Source organism: Molossus molossus, unplaced genomic scaffold, assembly GCF_014108415.1.
Source record: "Molossus molossus isolate mMolMol1 unplaced genomic scaffold, mMolMol1.p scaffold_m16_p_9, whole genome shotgun sequence".
Classification (NCBI taxonomy): domain Eukaryota; kingdom Metazoa; phylum Chordata; class Mammalia; order Chiroptera; family Molossidae; genus Molossus; species Molossus molossus.
In genome coordinates this window covers 35,412,143-35,424,083 of record NW_023425403.1, presented here as the reverse complement: position 1 = coordinate 35,424,083, position 11,941 = coordinate 35,412,143, and positions in this window count along the sequence as shown.

The window sequence follows — 11,941 nt, the reverse complement described above, 5'->3', positions numbered from 1 at the left end:
AGCCATCCAGATTTGGCTCATGGTGGTCAGATTGAGCAAATAGAAATACAGAATGCCCAGTTAAATCTGAAATTCAGATAAACAACAAATACCTTTTTAAAAAGTTTTTATTTGATCCCAGGTATTGTCCAGAACATAGTTATGCCAAAAGGTTATTCATGTTTATCTGAAATTCGGATTTAACTGTCATATTTTGTCTGGCAATCCTCCTGGTGCTGTGATTTGCTGACCTGTGATGTACGTCATCTTACTTACGAGGAGTGATTCTGCTGGGAAGAATGGGCAGAGAGAAGACACGTGGATGGGCACTAAGACCACATGGAGAGGGAGAAACGTCTAGATTTTCCTCATATATCCCATCCGACCCCTGCCACTTCAGCTCCAGTCACCATCTGAATAACTACATGAGCGTTTCTGAGCCAGAAATCAGGCTGCATCCTTGCTTAAAGCCTGACGTGCAAAACCATGAGAGAGAAGAAAATGGCAGTTGGGATTATGTGGCTAAATTCTCTCTCCTTTATTATGTAGTGATGTTAGATGGCATATCCCTGCTACACATTTTTTTGTTTGTTTGTTTGCTTGCTTGCTTTTGTTTTGTTTTTAATTTTTCCCCTTTCTCTTATCTGCATCAGGAGTTCCAAGTTGCATGCTTAGGCATGAAATTTTTTTATGACTCTATCTGGAAATACTCAGGGAAGTTGGATCATGGCAGAAATTTTTCTGTATTTTTTTTTAATCCTCACCCCAAGGATACTTTTCCATTGATTTACATATAGAGTGGGAGCAAGGGAGGGAGGGAGAAGAAGAGGGGGAGCAACATCTATGTGAAAGAGATACACAGACTGGCTGCTTCACATGTGACCCCAACCAGGGCCGGGGATCGAACTGCAGTCAAGGTACGTGCCTTTGATAGGAATAGAATCCATAGCTCTTTGGTGCACGGGTCAACGCTCTAACTGCTGAGCCAAACCGAGCAGGACAGCGGAAATGTTTTTATATCAACCCAATCATTACATCTTAATTTTCTGGTTCATTGCCAACACAAGTAAAACAGTAGTATTACATAGCCACCTATTCATTCCACATTTAGATTTTGTTTTACAAAACATTCAAATGTCAGTGGAAATCCTCCTTATTTCCCCCTTCATGAGAAATTTATTTGCCATTAAATCACCACATATAGTGATACCTACTCAAACTTCATTCATTAATTTATTTATTTTAATCCTCACCAAGAATATACTTTTTCATTGATACTAGAGAAAAAGGAAGGGAGAGGGAGAAAGAGAGGGAAAAAACCATTTATGTGAGAGAAAAACATGATTGTTTGCTTCATGCACACACCTGACTGGGAATTGAACCTAAAACCTAGGTATGTTCCCTGACTAAAACTCATGACCCTTCAGTGCATGGGACAATGCTCTAACCACTGAGTCACACTACGGCTAGGGCCCTACTCAAAGTTTAATCATTTTAAGTTAAAAATGACTGTTTCCAATCAAATTGACATCCATTTCATAATTTGCTTTCAACTGTAGACCATTACAATTTCCTCTCAGAAACAAATGTTTTCTATTATCAAGGAAGACGTATTTTCAAATATTGTTGTGCAGAGTTGTTACTTGGAAGCTTATTAAAGATGTAGAAATTATTATTCCCAAATGACTCCATGGATTGGAAAAGAATTTGGACCAAGAAGGTGTCAAGAATATGAATTTATAACATATACTTGCTGATCAAATTTGAGAAACACTGAAGTAAAACTAAAACACTTAGTAGTCTTGGTATCATTTTAAAAGTTTCTCATTGTTTTTTATTTATCTCTCAAGTTTCTAAATTTTTAAAAAATTATTGGCTTGATTTCCATTTCCAGCTATACACACACATACACACACAAATAGGAATGCCATGAAAACCTTTCATTAACTTTTGAGAATGCAGTATTGTCAGCAGGATCTGCTTCTATAAAGGATATAACATAATACGTGAGTAGTAGTTTCTGTTTATTTTATATTTATATGAAGGTACTTTATGAACTGTAAGTAGTAAAGAAATTAAAATAATTGACTTTGAAGATCTGATCAGTATTGTTATTAATCCAATTCTATACTTAATTAAGTAGCTGCAAAATAAAATTCCTGAAAGCTGATAATGTCTGAATATTGTCTGTTCATATCTATTTCTAACAATGAGTATAATGGAATATATTCTAAGTCAAATAACTGATGGTTGATATCAATATGGATATCTTAACAAATACTCGTATTACTTTTAATAATATCAAATAAACTGTAACAATTCTGACATCAGATAGTTAATGAATATGTGTATCAGGTGGTAATGTTATTTTACCACATCAAAATATTAACAATAGTTAACATTCTCTGTCTTTTTTTTTTTTTTTTACAATGTTTTTAATTGCATGTAGTAAAAGTTATTGAGTTATCAATTTTCAGAGCTAAGCTTAAGCCCAGGTATAAACAACATCTCAGTCTACATAATTGATATATTTGTCAAATAGAATGAATCATAAATTAATTTTGTGTGGCTTATAAATTAAATTTTTGTGCACCCATGACTATTTCTCTGCTTATCTTGATGTTTGAGTGATTAGCCTTATTATCTAAGTCAAAGAGCTATCTAGACCAACTTTAATTTTTTAATATTAAGCTAATATTATAATCTTGGAATAAGCACTATTTGGTCATATTTTTTATTTTATGTGTTGGAGATCCAATCTGATAACAATCCATAAAATAATTTGTATTGCTCATGATATTTGGAATACTGACTTAGTTTAGGTTTATATTTTCATTCAGTCATATCTAATTTAGTTACTCTTTGATAGCCTTTTACATTTCTTCCCAAGGTCTTGTTGCTATACAATTCAAATTAGGTGTTGGGCATCAACACTACCATGCTTCAAATACCTAAAATAAAATAATTTTTTTATCTTTCTCCTGAGTGGTTATTGATATCAGGACCTGAAATAATCTTTTATTTCTGGTGATATTTCTTGTAGCTAAACCTTCTAGTACTGTTTTTTTTTAAAAGACTATATCAGCTCCCTTTTTCTTATAATGTCAAAAGTCGCTAAAATTCTCTGATGAGTCTTGGCACAAATTCTCCGATCTTATAATCTGCCTGATATGCATTCTGGACCTATAATCTTTTTTTCTCTGTTTTGTTTGTTTGTTTGTTTTTATTTTTGTTTTCTACTTATGTTGTTTCTCTAAAAATTAGATTTAGCTCAGCCAGTGTGGCTCAGTGGTTGAGCATCTACCTATGGACCAATAGGTCGGTTGCAGTTTCCATTCCTGGTCATGCCTGGGTTGTGGGCTAGATCCCCAGTTGGCGGAGAGCAGGAGGCAGCCAATCAATGTTGATGTTTCTCTCTCATTGATGTTTTTATCTCCCTCTCCCTCTCCCTTTCTTTCTCTCTAACATCAATAAAGAAAAAAAAAAAAATGAGGTTTAGCTGCCAGAAAGCAATCATTAGCTGCTGAATTAGGTAGACACTGATTGGTCCAATGTTGCTTAATTTTGTTTTGTTTTTTGTTGTTGTTATTTTGAACACCACATTGTAATTACATACAGTTCTTGCATGTTCATACTGTTTACTTTGATCCTTTTTTACTGATCCTATTTTTTCAAAAGTTTTTCTGATTTTATGATATTTCTTCCACAAAATATTTGTCTTTTTAAAAAAAATTGTTTATTTTTTTTAATGATGTTAGAGAGAGAGGAAGTGAGAGGGAGAGAGAGAAGTATCGAAGAGAGAGAACATCGATTGGCCACCTCCTGCATGCTCCCCACTGGGGATTGGGCCTACATCTGGGCATGGGTTCTGACCTGGAATCAAACTGGTGACCTCTTGGTGCATGAGTTGACGCTCAACCACTGAGCCACACTGGTCGGGCAATATTTGGCTTTTTAATCTAATATTTTAACATTTTTTAATGGGGCACTAAGGGTTAATTTTTAAGAAACTCCTTCCATCTGTCTTGTTATTAAAACATCTAAATAACTTTTGCTGAAACAACATTTCTATACTTATTCTTAAAAATGTCCAGCATATCTAGCAGCAGAAGTAATATTCAAAGTCACATTTCTACTAAGCTTGGGATCAGTTTCTCATGATCCTCTTTTAAGGACCTTCCATCTCATTGCCAACTAGATGATTCTCAAAAACAGCAAATAAGATTAACCAAAAGCCTGGATTTGAGAAGTCTGCGAAGAGGAAGTGAACACCACTTGGCTGGCTTAACTTTCTTCATTTTACGCTTTTCAACAAGGAATTGATCTGTCTCTGCTTCCAGGGCTCCTCGCTCCCAGCCCCGAGACTTGCAGCGTGTGTGGTTCTCTTCCCGAGCAACCGAGTCGCCTCGTGGGTCCACTGCCCGCTCGGCTCGCGCTCCAGAAGGGCAAAAGGAGCTGATTCCTTATCAGTTTGGTTGGATTGGCTTATGTGCTAAATAAAATAATCCTAGGAGTTTTGCATTTTATTTGTCTGCAGTTGAATTAGCAATATTTTGATTTGCTGCTCCCAATGTTATATAATTTATTAAATGAGAATTATATAACTTGTTTTATGAAACTTGTTTATGTTATAAAAATATTATTAATACATAATAGAATCTGTGGGTACTGTCCAAACATATTTATAATAAATTGTCTAAAACTCAGAGGTGAACACTTTTAAGGGAAAATATTTTATACCAGTAAAGAAACATTTCTTGTAATAAAGTTAATTTTAAACATAGCAAAACCTTTAATATTCACAAGTAAAATTTAAAATAAGTCATCCTTTACAAAGTTTGCTTCACGCTAAAAACATAGATAAGTAATTAATAGGGAAACAGATAGACGTATATAAATCCAGGTACATGGTACTTAAATAATGGTTTAGAATACTGTGGAATGTGAATAGTGGTCAATAGATGAATACATTCTTAATTTTATCAATAACCAGGTAAATGCAAATAAAGATAAGATACACAACTTATTTTTTAAAATTAATGATAGTGAGACATACATTGTTTTTGTGATTATAAGTTGTTGTAACTTCATTAAAGAAAATTGTCATTCTCTTTAATGTTGAAAATTGTAAGTTATAAAGTATTGCATGTGTCAATGATAACAATTTCTAAAATGCTTACAATAATACTTAATATTTTTGAAGTATGGCATACAAAAAGAAATCTGCACAATTCATAATTTTACAGGTCAATGGGTTACCACAACGTGATCCGATCTTTGTAACTACACCTGTCAAGAAGTAGAAAAAGTAATAGCGACTCAGAAGACCCCTCCTGCCCTGGCTCAATCACCACCCCCTCTCTCCTTCCCAAAGGCAGCCCTGATCCTGATAACTGTCATTTCATTCTGTTTCTTTTGAACTTTAAATAAATGTACTCGCAGCACGAGTACTTTTCTATTCGCCTTTTTTCTTTCCACGTTACTTCCATGAGATTCATCCCACTGTTGCGCATCAGTCTAAGGCAGCGATTTTCAACCTTTTCACCTCGTGGCACACAAATTAATTACCAAAACTTTGCCATACACCAAAAAATGTTATATTTTTTTGCCAATCTGACAAAAAAAAAAAAAGGAGGGGGGTAAATTTTGATTCATTCACATCAGGCAGCTATTGCTGTGTTGGCTGTTGTCATCTTTTTATTTGACAATCTGAGGGGAAAGCGGTCAGTGGCCCTGACTGCACAGTCGGGTACTGCAGGCTTTAGAAATCCCTGTGGCTCCCGAGGGTGCTCCTCTTGAGGCAGGCCAGTGGAAAATTGCTGCTTGAATGCATTTATTTCTATCACATAGTAGATGATAGCATAATATATCAACTTTATATATTTTTCAGTTGGTATATATTTGGATAGTGGTAGCTGTTGTAAATAATCTCCCGTTTTCCTCATATATGTAAGCAGGAGAGGAATCTCTGTGAAGGCACATGTATGTAATCCTTTGTTGATGCTTCCAAAGCCCATCTCCCCTCTTACACTCCCTTAAGGGATTATGTAACTATACATTCCTCTACAATTTCTACAACACCCGGTAATTTTGTAAAAAATTAATTTAGCCATGTGGGTAGGAAATAAAAGTATCGCATTGTAGGTTAGATTTAAATTTGTATTGATTACTTGTCATTTTGACCTGTTTTTATGTTTGTTTGCCATTTAGATAATTATTATGACATGTCCAAGCACTCTGATCATTTTAAAATTTTATGGATGTCTTTTTATAATTAATTGGTAGAATTATCTATGTGTTTTATGTAGAAGATCTGTGACAGATATATGTATCACAAATAGCTTGTCCACATTTCAGCCTTTTTAACTGTCCTAATATTTTTGAACAAATCTTAATTTTAATGAAATCTAATTTTTCCGGCTTTACTTTTTTTTTAGAAAAATGGCTTTATAACCAAACTTAGAAATGTTAGCCTACCCTAAGATTTTCCTCTGTTATCTTCTAGAACTTTTACTTCATTTTTTACAGTAAGAACAACAGTTCTTTGTTTAAAGTGGCTAGTGAATTTAAGTTTCTTAATTCATATTGACATTGATATAAAATTACAATTAAATAAATATTGGCTATACAAACAATAGTAACAAAGTAAAGAGTACACAGAATTTCTGTATTATCTCCTAGCATGATTACTCACATAATAATATGTGAATGTATAGTTATCTTAAAACAAAATGTTTAGTTTAAAAATAATGACACTAATAGCAGACATGTAGATTTCCTAAAAGAAGATATTGAAATGCCAAAGCATCACTTTTCATAATGGAAAATCCTTAAAAGCCATGCAACATACACTTTCAGAATGCAAATGGTAAGAAGCAGTGTATTCACAGAATAAAATAGTCCCCCGCAGTGAGAACAGAAGACTGCAGCGCCAGGCATCGGCACGGTTGGACTTCAAGAACAAAGTAAATAAAACAACTCTTATAAGAATATGTTTTGTTTCATAGTCCATATATATAATTTAAAAACATATAACCAAAATATTATAAAAGCATGCATAGATATGTGATAAAACTGCTGAGAAACAAAAAAGAGGAATGAAAAACATTGAAAACAAGATAGCGCTTACCATGAGTTGTAAACTCACTTGGCAGCTTAGAGGAGTACATAGGTACCTATGCATTACTGCCAATATTCTAACTCTTGTATTGGATAGTGGATTAACAGATGGTCATTATTTTGAAATAATGTATGTAATGTATGAATTATAAATAATAAATAAAATAAAAGCTATATATATACATATATACACATAAGTTAATTTGCTGATAACAATAGTGATTAAGTTTAATCATCATGTTTCTTTCAAATTCTAAATTTCAAGTAAATGTATTATGGATACATTTCATAAATAATTATTTAAACAAATGCGTTTAGTAGTACAAAATCAAACCTTGCAATTGTCCATTATTTCATTCAAGCTTTAAAAATTTATATTTTCTCCATTGACCTTTGCATACTGACAATTTTCAGGACTAAGTCTTTAACCAGGGAAAATTATTGAACCACTGGAATAAGATTATATTTCCATTAAGTTATTAAGATAGCCTCTGAGTTTGCAATCTTTTATAATGCCCTTAGAGCTTTATTCTAAATAACCTAAAGTAAATTCATCTATTTATGTATATATATGATTTTAGGCTAGAGAATCATTAATGTACATTAAGCACATGTCTAAAAAATATATGAATTGAATTTATAGGAAAACATATTTTTATGCTTACTTCAGTGAATATTTTATTGAGATTTCTAAACTGTCCAGTTTTATTTTGTCTTAGAACACTAGTTTATAGTCATGAATATACATGCTGTTTTAGAAATTATCTGTAAATAAGAGCGATGTATTGAACAGTGTAGGTTTTATAGTTCACATCTTATTAATTATTTCTGCATTTTTCTTGTTTAAGTACATTACATTATTTTCAGTGAATGTTCAAATTATTGTTTTAATAATTTTCAAACAATGAGGATGGTAAGAATTTTTAACTGTTTTATGTGTTATTAGTTTACTCTAGAAAGAAAAATATACTCAAATAGGATTTAATTAAATGCCAAGGATTTTAAGCCTTGGCATTAATGCTATAAATGCTATGGACTTTAAATGGTTAAATGCCTATAATATTTTATCAGAGTGTGAGAGAAAAACTTTATATCAAAGATGAGAGTTTGCTAATAAAATTCAGTGTTTCAAACAAAATTCTTATGCTTTGGTGGAAAAATATATGTTTAACTGACATCTATTTCTTTTATAGTTTGAATTATACATGAAGAGAAAAATGCATATAATAGTGTCAAATTATGAATCTCTAAGTTTTTTTCTAAAATAAAAGCCTCAACACGTTCCTTTACAGTCAAGAGTAATTTATAATAAAGTTTTTTATATTTAGATCTCAAGACGTTTTGTTAAAAAACTACCGTGGGCTTAGTAGCTCTGAAATCTTCTACTATAAAATTCAAGAACTGTTGTATAAAATGCATTAAACCCATCATTTCTAATATAGAAGCTTCTGATAGACCTTTAAGGATAAACATGTCTATGGAAACAAGATAAAATGTAGAAATTATACACAAAGAAATAATAAATCTTACTGTTTTAAAGTGAAAACTTTTGTATGAAAAAAAAAGACATTATAAAACAAGAAATATGATAAGTCAACATTTAGGAAAAAATATTTGCTACAGAAAAATGAACTAAGGTAAAATAAAAAAATGTAGAAAAACCACATATAAATCCATAAAGAATCAATCAAATCCTTAAAATGACAAGGCAAAAGATATAAACAATTATTTTACAGAGGAGACAAATTGATAAAAGAGTAGTAAAAGATATTTAATTCACTACAGATGAAGAAGTAAAAGTTAAAGCCTTAATGAGATACATTTTAATATACATTAGAATGGTATGATTTAATAATAATAATAAAAAAGAACAAGATAGAGATAGAATGATGGTAGGAATGGAGAGATGGAGAGAAGAAGGATATAAAGAATGAAGGAAGCAATGCTACCAAGGCATTGGTGTGGCTGTAAAAAGTTAGAACTCCATATTATCAATCAGGCAGTTAATTGCTACATAAATTTGGAGAGGGTTTTGGCAACATTTAGGAAGAATGATGCACATTATCTTTTGTTTTGAGAATTCCACTTCTGAATATGTATCTCAGAAAAATTCATATAGATGCATAAGGAAATAGTAGATAAAACTATTGATTGCAATATTGAGTTTAATAGCAAAATATTAAAATCATACATATCTATCAAGAGTAAAATAAACAAATACTTTGAGATTTATACTTACAATGGCATAATGCATGGAGTTGAAATGAATAAAACCAGTGTTACACAGATGAACTTGAATAAATCTCACAAATAACTAAGTTAAAAGCCATAAACTGCAGACAGCTATACATTTAGAGTAATAAAATACAATTTATATATAGTTTTATTCATGCAAAACTACATGCGTGTATGTGTTTTGTATATAAATACATATATACACATATATACATACATATGTATGCATATATTCACATATTTTTTCTATTTTAACTGTAATTGTTTGGAACCCCATATTGTTGCATTTTAAATGCCAAATAGTGTTTTTTTTATAAATTTATATTATAAAAAATAATTGTACTGCCTAGGTATAAATACTAAAACATGACATAATATTCCAACAATGTCCTCTAGTACTTCATGTGAAATTTAGCAGAAAATAAGATTGTAGTTTGATCTATTACATTTTGGTTCGATAATTTTGAAAGTAAGAAAATGTTATGATATGGTATAATGATTATTTCTTTTGCAAAAAGAAGTAATGCATCCAGTACTAAATGCAAAGATTTTTAAAGGTAGTAAACTTTCACATACTTTCGTAGCTGGGTTTGGTTTCAAAGACAGATAATTCTAAATTAGTCATTTAGAGCAGTTGCTGAAAAGTCATGTAAAAACACTTTTGGGGGGTTTGGATTTCTATAATTGGGTTAAATTGTTTAGCTACTTAATATTCTCCCCCCGTTAAATAACTTAAAATAGAATATTAATCATTGCCTATGTTATTAGTCTGTTTAAAAGACACTTGTTAGAGGGGCCTTTTTCAGTTAAGACAGTTTTAACTCAGCATATAGATATGATCTGGAGTTTTTCCTAGTATCACATATAAATAACAGTTCATATAACAACTTAAGATTTTAAATCTAATTTAATATGCTAGTAAGTTAGGAGGCCATTTTAAGGTGCCTACTATGTATTATATGTATTCAATTTAAATAATTATAATTTGAACTGTAAAAATGAAATGTATCGTTAGAGAGAAAATCATGAATTTGAGGGCTTTACTTTCCTATATCTTATTTTAACGTTTGAGAAGCTAAAAGCAATGTTTAGTAATAACGTCATCCCCTATAATCAAAAAAGACATACATATAAAAAGTCTGCCTGTATGTCACTGTGTTATTTAAAGGTGAGAAACAGTGTAATAACATTTTACCATTTTCCTAGTTTAGCATACAGAAAATATTTTAATTTACATTTATAAAATGCTGAACATTTGCAATGTAAAACATTAAAAATAAGTGCTGTCCTAATAACAATAATAATTATAAGAGAACATCATAACATAAAAACTTTTTAAAACTTGTTTTGTGGTTCATCCTTAAATCACAAACACATATAAAGTTTACAGACAGAGACTTGAAAATATTCCTAAACAAAACACACCATTAATGATAAGAACTCTTCTATGATCATTTTGTGAACACCTCCCCAAGACATAACTTTTCACAAAGGTTATTTATTGCAGCTCCCTAGTCCTCCCTATACATTGTAGATGCACAAGAAATAAATAAACTCAAAGAAATTACATTTGACTAGGAAGAATTCTGAGGATATTTTCTTATAGTAGGCCCTCTTATAAAGATAATTCATATAAATAAGTTTTTTTCAGAGACAATACCCAGCTAGGTGCTAATGTTTATATATCATGTTTGTATTGCCAGAAGTAAGGAACCATGACGAGGTTCACTTACAAGGCAGACACTGTCACCATCATAATCTTAGAATTCCACCTGCCACTCTATTGATTAATCAATTAACATTTCTTCTTTCCTGTCACACCAGTTCTCCGAAATGACTAACCTCACCTGCACGCTCACAATATGCTAACAATTTCCACTAAGAACTTGGTAGAAGCATTTCTATCATCCCTGCAGGAATAAGATTCTAATTCTTAGTCAGTTGGGTAGAGAATATATTAAAGGGTAGACACTGGAATTATCTTTCTAGTCCTAAACCAACTCAATTCTGGTCACTAATATATTCCTGAGAGATATCCTATTTATTTTAAAGTTGATGTGTTTAAAATACAATCACACATATATTTAATTTTCAGATAAAATATATATTTTCAGCTAATACGGATCATAACAGTGAATAGCTACTAAAACAGCAACATTCTAGTTTTTTATTTCTTTGGTTTTACCTTGGTTAGATAAAAGCATCACACTGTCCATTCTTCAGTGCATTTTCTCATGGTAAACTTTAAATATTACACAAACCTTCTGGAACCTGATAAATAGCCATAATATATGCTGTGATTCATGTTCAACATAGGAAAACATGCATTCTGATCAGTCAAGAACATTTCTAAAGAAGTTATACTTAATTTACATTATATGAAAAAAACATTAGATATTCTTAATTTACATTATATGAAAAAAACAATCTCCAAAGCAGCAGTAAAATATATATGAAAAATTCATAAATTAAAAATGTGAACATTTACATTGTCAGCTCAACATTTTCTTCACAATAGCTAATCAGGATCACAAAATTAATATTTCCAAATACCAATTCTTGTTTCTTGCCCAGCATATTCACACTTTTTGCTTCTCCATCTAATTTT